Genomic DNA, 9356 nt, shown 5'->3' on the forward strand with positions numbered 1-9356 from the left:
CGCTCCCGACGGAATGGCGTCACTTCCGGGTCCCAGACTGTGGTTGCCATGGCAATGTCAATCATTCGCCCTACCAACCTTCCGGGAGATTGTATTGATTGGTTCACTGGGGATGTGTCCATCGATGGTCAGGCCGGCAAATGCCCATCCTTAACTGCCCTTGAGCCGAAGTCCATGTGGTGTAGGTGCGCCCACAGTGCTGTTAGGGAGGGAGTTCCAGGGTTATCAGCAAGGAACAAGGATATAATTCTAAGTCAGGATGGTATGTGGCTTGGAGGGGAACCTGCAGGGGATGAAACTGCTGCCTTAAGCCTTTTAGGTGGTAGAGGTCATGATTTGGAAGGTGCTATTGAAGGAGCAAACTGTTGCAGTGTACCTTGGAGATGGTACACATTGCTGCCACTGTGCATCGCAGCTGAAGGCATTGGTGGAACGATTGAAATCAGGAATGCTCAAGGTACCGTTAAGGTAGACAAATCCCCAGGGCCAGATGGCATCTATCCCATATTTCTGAGGGAGACAGATGAAATCGCTGGGCCTCTGACAGAAATCTTTGTGTCCTCATTGGCCACAGGTGAGGTCCCAGAGGATTCGAGGATAGCCAATGCTGTACCGTTATTTAAGAAGGGTTGCAAGGATAATCCGGGTAATTATAGGCCAGTGAGCTTGACGTCAGTGATCGTGAAATTGTTGGAAAAGATTCTCAGAGATAGGATCTACACACATTTGGAAGTGAATGGTCTTATTAGGGACACACAGCATGGTTTTGTACGAGGGAGGTCCTGTCTCACTAATTTGATTGAATTTTTTGAGGAGGTGACAAAAATGATTGACAAGGGAAGGGCTGTGGATGTTGTCTACATGGACTTTAGTAAAGCATTTGATAAGGTCCCTCATGGCAGGCTGGTGCAAAAGATTAGATCACATGGGGTTAGAGATGAACTAGCTGGATGGATCCAGAACTGATTTGGCCATAGAAGACAGAGGGTAGCAGTGGAAGGGTAATTTTCCGAATGGAGGTCTGCAACTGGTGGTGTTCCTCAGGGATCAGTACTAGGACCTCTGCTTTTTGTCATATATATAAATGACTTGGAAGAAAACGTAGTGGGTCTGATTAGCAAGTTTGCGGATGATACTAAGATTGCAGGAGTTGAGGATATTGATGAAGATTGTCAGAGAATACAACAGGATATAGATAGGCTGCAAAATTGGCAGATGGAATTTAACGCGAACAAATGCGAGGTGATGCATTTTGGTAGATCCAATTCAGGTGGGTGTTATAAAATAAATGGCAGAACCATCAGGAGCATAGAGACACAGAGAGATCTGGGCGTGCAGGTCCACAGATCCTTAAAAGTGGCAGCACAGGTAGAAATGGTGGTAAAGAAAGCACCTGGCATGCTTGCTTTCATAGGGCGGGGTATCGAGTATAAAAGCTCAAAAATTATGTTACAATTATATAGAACGTTGGTTAGGCCACATTTGGAATGCTGTGTCCAATTCTGGTCACCTTACTACCAGAAGGACGTGGAGGCTTTGGAGAGAGTACAGAAAAGGTTTACCAGGATGTTGCCTGGTATGGAGGGTATGGGGAGAGATTGAATAAACTTGGATTGTTCTCCCCAGAGAGACGGAGGCTGAGGGGCGACCTGATAGAAGTTTATAAAATTATTAGGAGTATAGATAGGGTGAACAGTTGAAGGCTTTTTCCCAGGGCGGAAATTACAATTACATGGGGGCACAAATTCAAAGTGATGGGGGGAAAGGTTTCAGAGGAAATGTGCGGGGGAAGTTTTTTCCAAAGTGGGTGGTGGTGGCCTGGAATGCACTACAAAGTGAAGTGGTTGAGGCAGATATGTTAGCGACCTATAAGACTTATCTGGATAGGCACATGAACAGATGGGGTATAGAAGGATACAGGCGGTTGGTCTAGATATGACATGTGATCGGCGCAGGCTTGGAGGGCCGAAGGGCCTGTTCCTGTGTTGTATTGTTCTTTGTTCTTTGTACCAGTATTGCAGGAGCACGCCCTATCGTGCACAGACATCTCAGAGGGTTTTAGGCTGGAGGATGAAACAGATAAATATTTAGACATTGCTTAATTGAGAGGCAAGCACAGGGGTGGCAGGTGAATAGAACTTAGTGCGAGTTAGGACACGACAGCAAAGTTTTGGAGATTAGGATTCAGGAAGTCAACCAGGAATCCCACATTGGAATAGTTAAGTCTAGAGGTTACAAAGGCATGAATGAAGGCTTCAGCAGCAGTCTGGTAAAAATAGGCAGTTTTAATGATGGCCCAGATATATAGTTAACTCACCTTGGTGTCAAATATGACTGCGAACCATGATGGGGCGGCACGGTAGCACAGTGGTTAGCACTGTTGCTTCACAGCACCAGGGTTCCAGGTTCGATTCCCGGCTTGGGTCACTGTCTGTGCAGAGTCTGCACGTTTTCCCTGGGTTTCCTCCAGGTGTTCCAGTTTCTTCCCGCAAAGCCCGAAAGACATGCTATTAGGTAATTCTCACTGTACCCGAACAGGCGCCGGAATGTGGCAACCAGGGACTTTTCACAGTAACTTCACTGCAGTGTTAATGTAAGCCTACTTATGACAATAAAGGTTATTATTATATTCAACCTCAGACAGTTGCAAGGGGCGGGAATGGAGTCAGTAACGAAAACAACAGTTTGCATCAGGGACTGAAGATAATGGGCAGGATTTTCCGACCCCCCCGCCGAGTCGTAGAATCGCCGGCGGTTGGCACCGGGGCTGCCCATATTCTCCAGCCCGCGATGGGCCGTAGTTCCTCCCGTCTTTTGCCAGTCCCGCCGGCGTAAATTGGAGTAGGTCCCCTACCGGTGGGACCTGGCGGCGTTGGCAGGCTCCGGGGTTTTTTGGGGGGCGCGGGGGGATCTGGCCCTGGGAGGTGCCCCCACGGTGGCCTGGCCCGCGATCGGGGCCCACCGATCCGTGGGCGGACCTGTGCTGTGGGGGCACTCTATCCTTCCGCACTGGAGGCTTTACAGATCCGCCATTCCCGATGCGGAGACGAAGCCCTCTGCGCATGTGCGGGGATGACGCCAGCAGCGCTGGCGCTCCCACGCATGCGCCAACTCGCGACGGCCGGCGGAGGCCCTTCGGCACTGGTTGGTGTGGCGCCAAGCCCCTTCCCCGCCGGCTGGCGGGGCGCAAACCACTCCGGGGGGGGCCTAGCCCTGAAGGTGCGGAGGATTCCGCACCTTTGGGGCGGCCCGACGCTGGAGTGGTTCACCCCACTCTGTCCAACCGGGACCCCCCGCCCCACCGGGTAGGGGAAAATCCCACCCAATGGGTTCAGTCTTCCCAATATTTAGTTGGGGGAAATGGGGCTAGATGGCAGACAAGCAATCTAACAATTTACAGATCATAGAATCATAGTATTTACAGTGCAGAAGGGGGCCATTTGGTCCATCAAGTCAGCACCAGCCCTTGACCCATGCCTCCACCCTATCCCCATAATTCAGTAACCCTACCTAACCTTTTGGACACTAAGAGGCAATTTAGCATGTCAATCCATCTAACCTGCACATCTTAGGACTGTGGGAGGAAACCGGAGCACCTGGAGGAAGCCCATGCAGACACGGGGCGAATGTGCTTCCACTTCCAGGTGAACCCATCAGCCGACCCCTGCAAGGTGAGCTTAACCTTCTCCAAACTCAGGAATTCCTCCAGGTCGCTCACCCACAACACCCCGCTTTCGGTGGCTCCGAGTCCCGCAAGATCTGTCTCCGGGCTATCAGGGAGGCAAGATCCCAAACTTTGGCCTCTCTCCCTGGACTCCAGGGCCTTCTGACACCCCGAATATTGCCACCTCTGGACTCAGGACCACTTCCACCCCCAGAATCCTGGATATCACATCCAAGGACCCCTGCCAGAGCCCCCTCAATCTTGGAGACACCCAAGAACATGTGGACGTGATTCGCGGGTCCCCTCACCCGCACACCGCCCACACCTATCCTCCACCCCGTCAAAAAGCGTGCTCATCCTCACCACCATCATATGAGCCCTGTGTACCACTTTGAACTGGATGAGGCTTAACCTCTGCAAGGCCGCCACCCACATCTCAGCCTCCACCTCCCCTCCCAGCTACTCCTCCCCCTTAAGTTTAATGTCCCTACCAGGGCTCCCTCACACTCCATCAACTCCTTATATAGATCTGACACCTTCCCCTCCCCTATTTCGTCCTTTGACAACACCTTATCCTGCAACCCTAGGGAAGGCAGCAGGAAAGAACAGCACCTCACTCCTTAAAAAGTCCCGAACCTGCAGGTACCTAAAACCATTCCCCCTGGGCATCTCATACACTTCCTCCAGGTCCTCCAACTTCGCAAATTTGCCCCTATAAACAGATCGCCAGAATGCTCTATGCTTGCCTGTCGCCAGCCCTGAAACCTCGCGCCAGCCCCACCAGTGCAAACCTATGATTATCGCAGAACAGTGCCCACACCAAGGCACCCTCCAACCCCAGATGCTGCGCTTCTGCCCTCACACCCTTAGGGCTGAACACCACCACTGGGCTCACGGAGTACTGGGTAGAGGTGCCAACAACAAAATGCTTAAACGTGTACCTCTGCATGATGCCGCCTCCCTCCGTCCCCACACCGACCATCTCCCACGGCTCACTTCCTAACCATAGCGATATTTACCGCCCAGCAGTAATTCATCATATTCGGCAGTGCTCAAAGAAAGCCCTCATAACCCATGTGGTCTTCCCCGCCCACACAAATCCAGAAACCAGCCCATTCATTGACTTTCTTAAAAAACAACTTGGGGATGATATGGGAGGTTCTGAAACACGAACAGAAACCTTGGCAGCACCGTCATTTTTACTGTCTGCACCCACCCTGCCAGCGACAGCGGCAGCACATCCCACCTCTGAAAATCCACCTTCATCTGCTCCATCAACCGAGCCAGGTTCAGCTTGTGCAACTAGGCCCAGCTCCATGCCAGCTGAATACCCAAATATCTAAATATCATCCTCACCACCCTAAACAGCAACTCCCCTAGCCTCTTTTCCTGCCCTCTGGTCGCAACCGGGAACACCTCGCTTTTTCCCATATTTAATTTGTATCCCAAGAACCTACTGAACTCCCTCAGGGTCCCACGATGTCTCCGATACGGCCCACTGGGTCCGAAATATACAGCAGCAGGTCATCCGCATACAATGAGACCCTGTAATCGACAGCCCCACCCCAACCCGGCTCAGTCCAGTCCCTCGATGTCCTAAGCACCATTGCCAGCGGCTCTATTGCCAAGGTGAAGTGCAACGGTAAGAGTGGGCACCCCTGCCTCGTCCCACGCTGTTGCCCAAAGCACCCCAAACTCATTTGGTTCGTCAGACCCAATCTACAAACCCTGCCTGCAACCGAACCGCCCCAGCACCCCCAACAAGTATGCGCACACCACCCGATCAAACGTCTTCTCAGCGTCTATTGCCATCACCACCTCCACCTTCTGCCCCTCCGAAGGCATCGTGATTACATTGAGTAGCCTCCTTGTATTTGCCGCCATCTGCCTCCCTTTCAGTCCATCACGCAAACCAGCCTCCCATCCATTGACTCTGTCTATAATTCCCGCTGCCTCAGAAAGGCAGCCAGCATAATCAAGGACCCCACGCACCCCGGACATACTCTCTTCCACGTTCTTCCATCAGGAAAAAGATACCAAAGTTTGAGGTCACGTACCAACCGACTCAAGAACAGCTTCTTCCCTACTGCCATCAGACTTTTGAATGGACCTACCTCGTATTAAGTTGATCTTTTCTCTACACCTTGCTATAACTGTAACATTATATTCTGCGGTCTCTCCTTCCTTCCCTATGTACGGTATGCATTGTTTGTACAGCATGCAAGAAACAATACTTTCACTGTATACTAATACATGTGACAATAATAAATAAAATAAAATCATTTGATCTTCACCTATCAGCCTCAGGACACAGTCCTCGATTCACGAAGCCAACACCTTCGCCAATATCTTGCTGTCCACTTTCAATAATGATATCGGGCAGTACGACCCACACTGCTCCGGATCCTTATCCTTCCTTAAATTCAGGGAGCAGGACGATGGAAGCTTGCAACAATGTGGAGGGAGTTACCCCTCTCCCTTGCTTCATTATAAATCCACACCAGCAGGGGCCCCTTGTCCGCCCCAAACTTCTTATAGAACTCTACCGGGAACCCGACCGACACCGGGACCGTCCCTGCCTGCATCATCCTCATATACTCCATCACCTCCCTCAACCCAATTGGGGCCCTAAGTCCCTGAACCTGCCCTTCTACTTTGGGTAACTCCCCCCTACATTGTTGCAAGCTTCCATCTTCCTGATATGACACCATCCAGGACAAAAGCAGCCCACTTGATTGGCACCCCTACCACAAACATTCATGCCCTCCACCACCAATGCACAGTAGCAGCCGTGTGTACCATCTACAAGATGCACTTCAGAAATCACTAAAGCTCCATGGACAGAACCTTCCAAACCCATGACCCTAACCATCTAGAAGATCAAGGGCAGCAGATACATGGGAACACTACCAGCTGGATGTTCCCCCCAAGCCACACACCATCCTTATTTGGAAAGTTCCTTCATTGTTGCTGGGTCAACATACCTCGCTAACAGTACTGTGGCTGTACTTACATCACATGGACTGCAGCAGTTCAAGAAGGCACCACACCGCCACCTTCTCAAGGACAATTAGGGATGGGCAATAAATGACAGCCTAGCCAGTGAAGCCCACATCCCCTAACTGAATAAAAACAAATCTTTCCTCCATTATTAGGTCAGAAGCGGTGATGTTCATTGATGATTGCACAGTGTTCAGCCCATCTTCTCACATGCAACAAGACCCGTACAATGTTCAGAATTGGGCTGATAAGTAACATTCACACCTCACAAATGCCAGACAATGACCATCTCCAAAAACAGAGAACCAAAGCATCTACCCTTGATATTCAAGAGCATTATCAATGCTGGATGCCTTATCATCAACATCCTGGGGGTTATCATTGACCAGAAACTGAACTACATGGACCTAATAAATAATGTAGCTGGAAGATAAGGTAAGAGGCTGGGAATTTCGTAATACATAACTCATTGCCTTTCCACCATCTACAAGTGTTATGACATGACTGATGGTAATTACCGAGCTGTCCAAATCCCATAGGGGAAACTTGAAACAGCTGCCAAAACGGTTTGTGCAACCTGTATATTATGAGGAGAGGTTCTGAAATCAGGAAAGGATTACTACTTATGATGATTTTATCATAAAGTAAATGCTTATTAAAAAAAAAAAACGTGCATTTAAACACAAGAATAGCTCCATAAAGTTAACAGGACTTAAAAACAGTTCCAAATGATCTTAACTTAAATTATCGTCAGAGCAAAGCTTTTCCTTTTCTGTCTCGCAACAATCCTTATAGATTTTTAAATCTATAGAATTCCAGTAATTTTTACCACACCAACCTTTTTCTTTTGATGTTTCCTCTGAGTCTGACAGCAACTGGTTCTCCAGCTGTGGCCTTGGTCACCCTGTCTTCTGGGAGTTCTGACCAGCTATCCTGCTGTCTTCTGGGAGATCTAAACAGCTACCATGGGCGGAATTCTCTGATAATGGGGCTATGCCCCACGCCCATGGGAAAACGGGCACAAAACACTCTGGACTTTCCTGGAGAAAGTCCAGAGTGATTCTCTGTTTTGAAGAGGGCCAGCAGGGCCCCAGAGTAGTCCTCGCAGCTCCAGCTGCCGATACGGGGCCCTGCACTTCCGGCCGCGGGTCCCCGCACGTGTGCAGTGGCCAGATGTGGCGACGGCCCCTCCCAACATTGCTGACCCACACAGCCGGCCGGACCCGACAATATAAGCCCCCCGTCAGATCGCGCGCGGCCGCCGATTGGTGGCCCCCGATCGCAAGACTGGCCATCCTGGAGCACCCCCCCCCCCCACCGGTGATGGATCCTCCCGCCCCCCCACCAGGACGGCCGTGGACTGCGTCTGCAGCCGCCACTTCGAGCTCCCGCCGGGTGGAACCATGAGTGAACCACACCGGCGGGAACTCGGCCAATTGTTGGCGAAGAATCGCCGCGGAGACCTCTTTCAATGGCCCCCGACCGGCACTGCGTCGACCGCATGCGCGCGATTGGCGGTGATTCTTACTATACCATCTTTACAACCTGTAACACTTTGAACTAAAAACCCTCCACTTTAAAATGACTCCTGTTATTGCCTTATGTAAAATTCTTTTTTGAAAGTACATTTATTGAGATTTTACCTTTTAAACGATTTCACAACAAAATTACAAAATAATGCATCCCCATAAATAGGAAGAAAAAAACCCGACTTAATATACATGAATACACAATGAAACAGGAAAACGATATCACAATCAGCTCGATACAATCATTAGACAAGATTAGGTACACATACAGCCCCACCAGAGACCAATGACAAGATAAAGTCATAAAACATGGCAGAACCATACACTCCCTCTCACACTCACGGGCCCACAATTACCATGGAAAATCAGGATGAGTCTGCGGCAACATGTTCGGGTGTACGCCATCATAAATCCCCCTCAACTCCAGCAGCACCAAATGTATCACCGACCCATTGCAGCATCCTCCCTTTGGATACCAAACCAACTGCACACGTGTGGAAGCCAAGAGCGGATTCATCCTTACAAAAACAAAACCCCAGTCCTAAAGGGTGGGTGGTTTGGGGGTGGCGGGGGGGGGGGGGGGGGGGGGGGGGTGGCGGTTACGTACATGCCAGACAACACAACTAAACTCCAATCCACGCTCTAGCCAGGAACAAAGTAATTCCAGACAAAGAGAGTACAGTCAGTGGCATGTTCGGATTACAAACCGACAAGATCTCCCCATGAGTCAACCTCCTCAATAAGGAGGAAAATAAAAAAAGCCAACTAAGGAATGTGAGCCAAATGTTCCTCCCGCATTTTGAATCCACCCATGAGGAGAGGGAGACCCAAGCAAAGAAAAAGAAAGAAAAAAAAGCTCAACCTCAAGGGGGAGTCAGGAGGAACTTAATCCTCCCCAGGATAAAGAAATCTGACCAGGCCGTAGGATAAAGACATGGATTCTTAAATTCATTAACTTAAATAAATAAATAATTAATTAATTAAAGCCAAAAAGAAAATTGAAACAGATTAGCTCTAACTAGGGGGCTATCCTCCATCTAAGAGAGACTAAACTAACCCTGCCAGAATACCATCACTTCCACCATGCCCTACCAACTCAACCACCCACCTCTTTCCCCTGGGCAGTCCCACTCATCCTCCCCAATAACCAAAAAGAGTAAAAC

Source organism: Scyliorhinus torazame, chromosome 10, assembly GCF_047496885.1.
Source record: "Scyliorhinus torazame isolate Kashiwa2021f chromosome 10, sScyTor2.1, whole genome shotgun sequence".
Taxonomy (NCBI): Eukaryota; Metazoa; Chordata; class Chondrichthyes; order Carcharhiniformes; family Scyliorhinidae; genus Scyliorhinus; species Scyliorhinus torazame.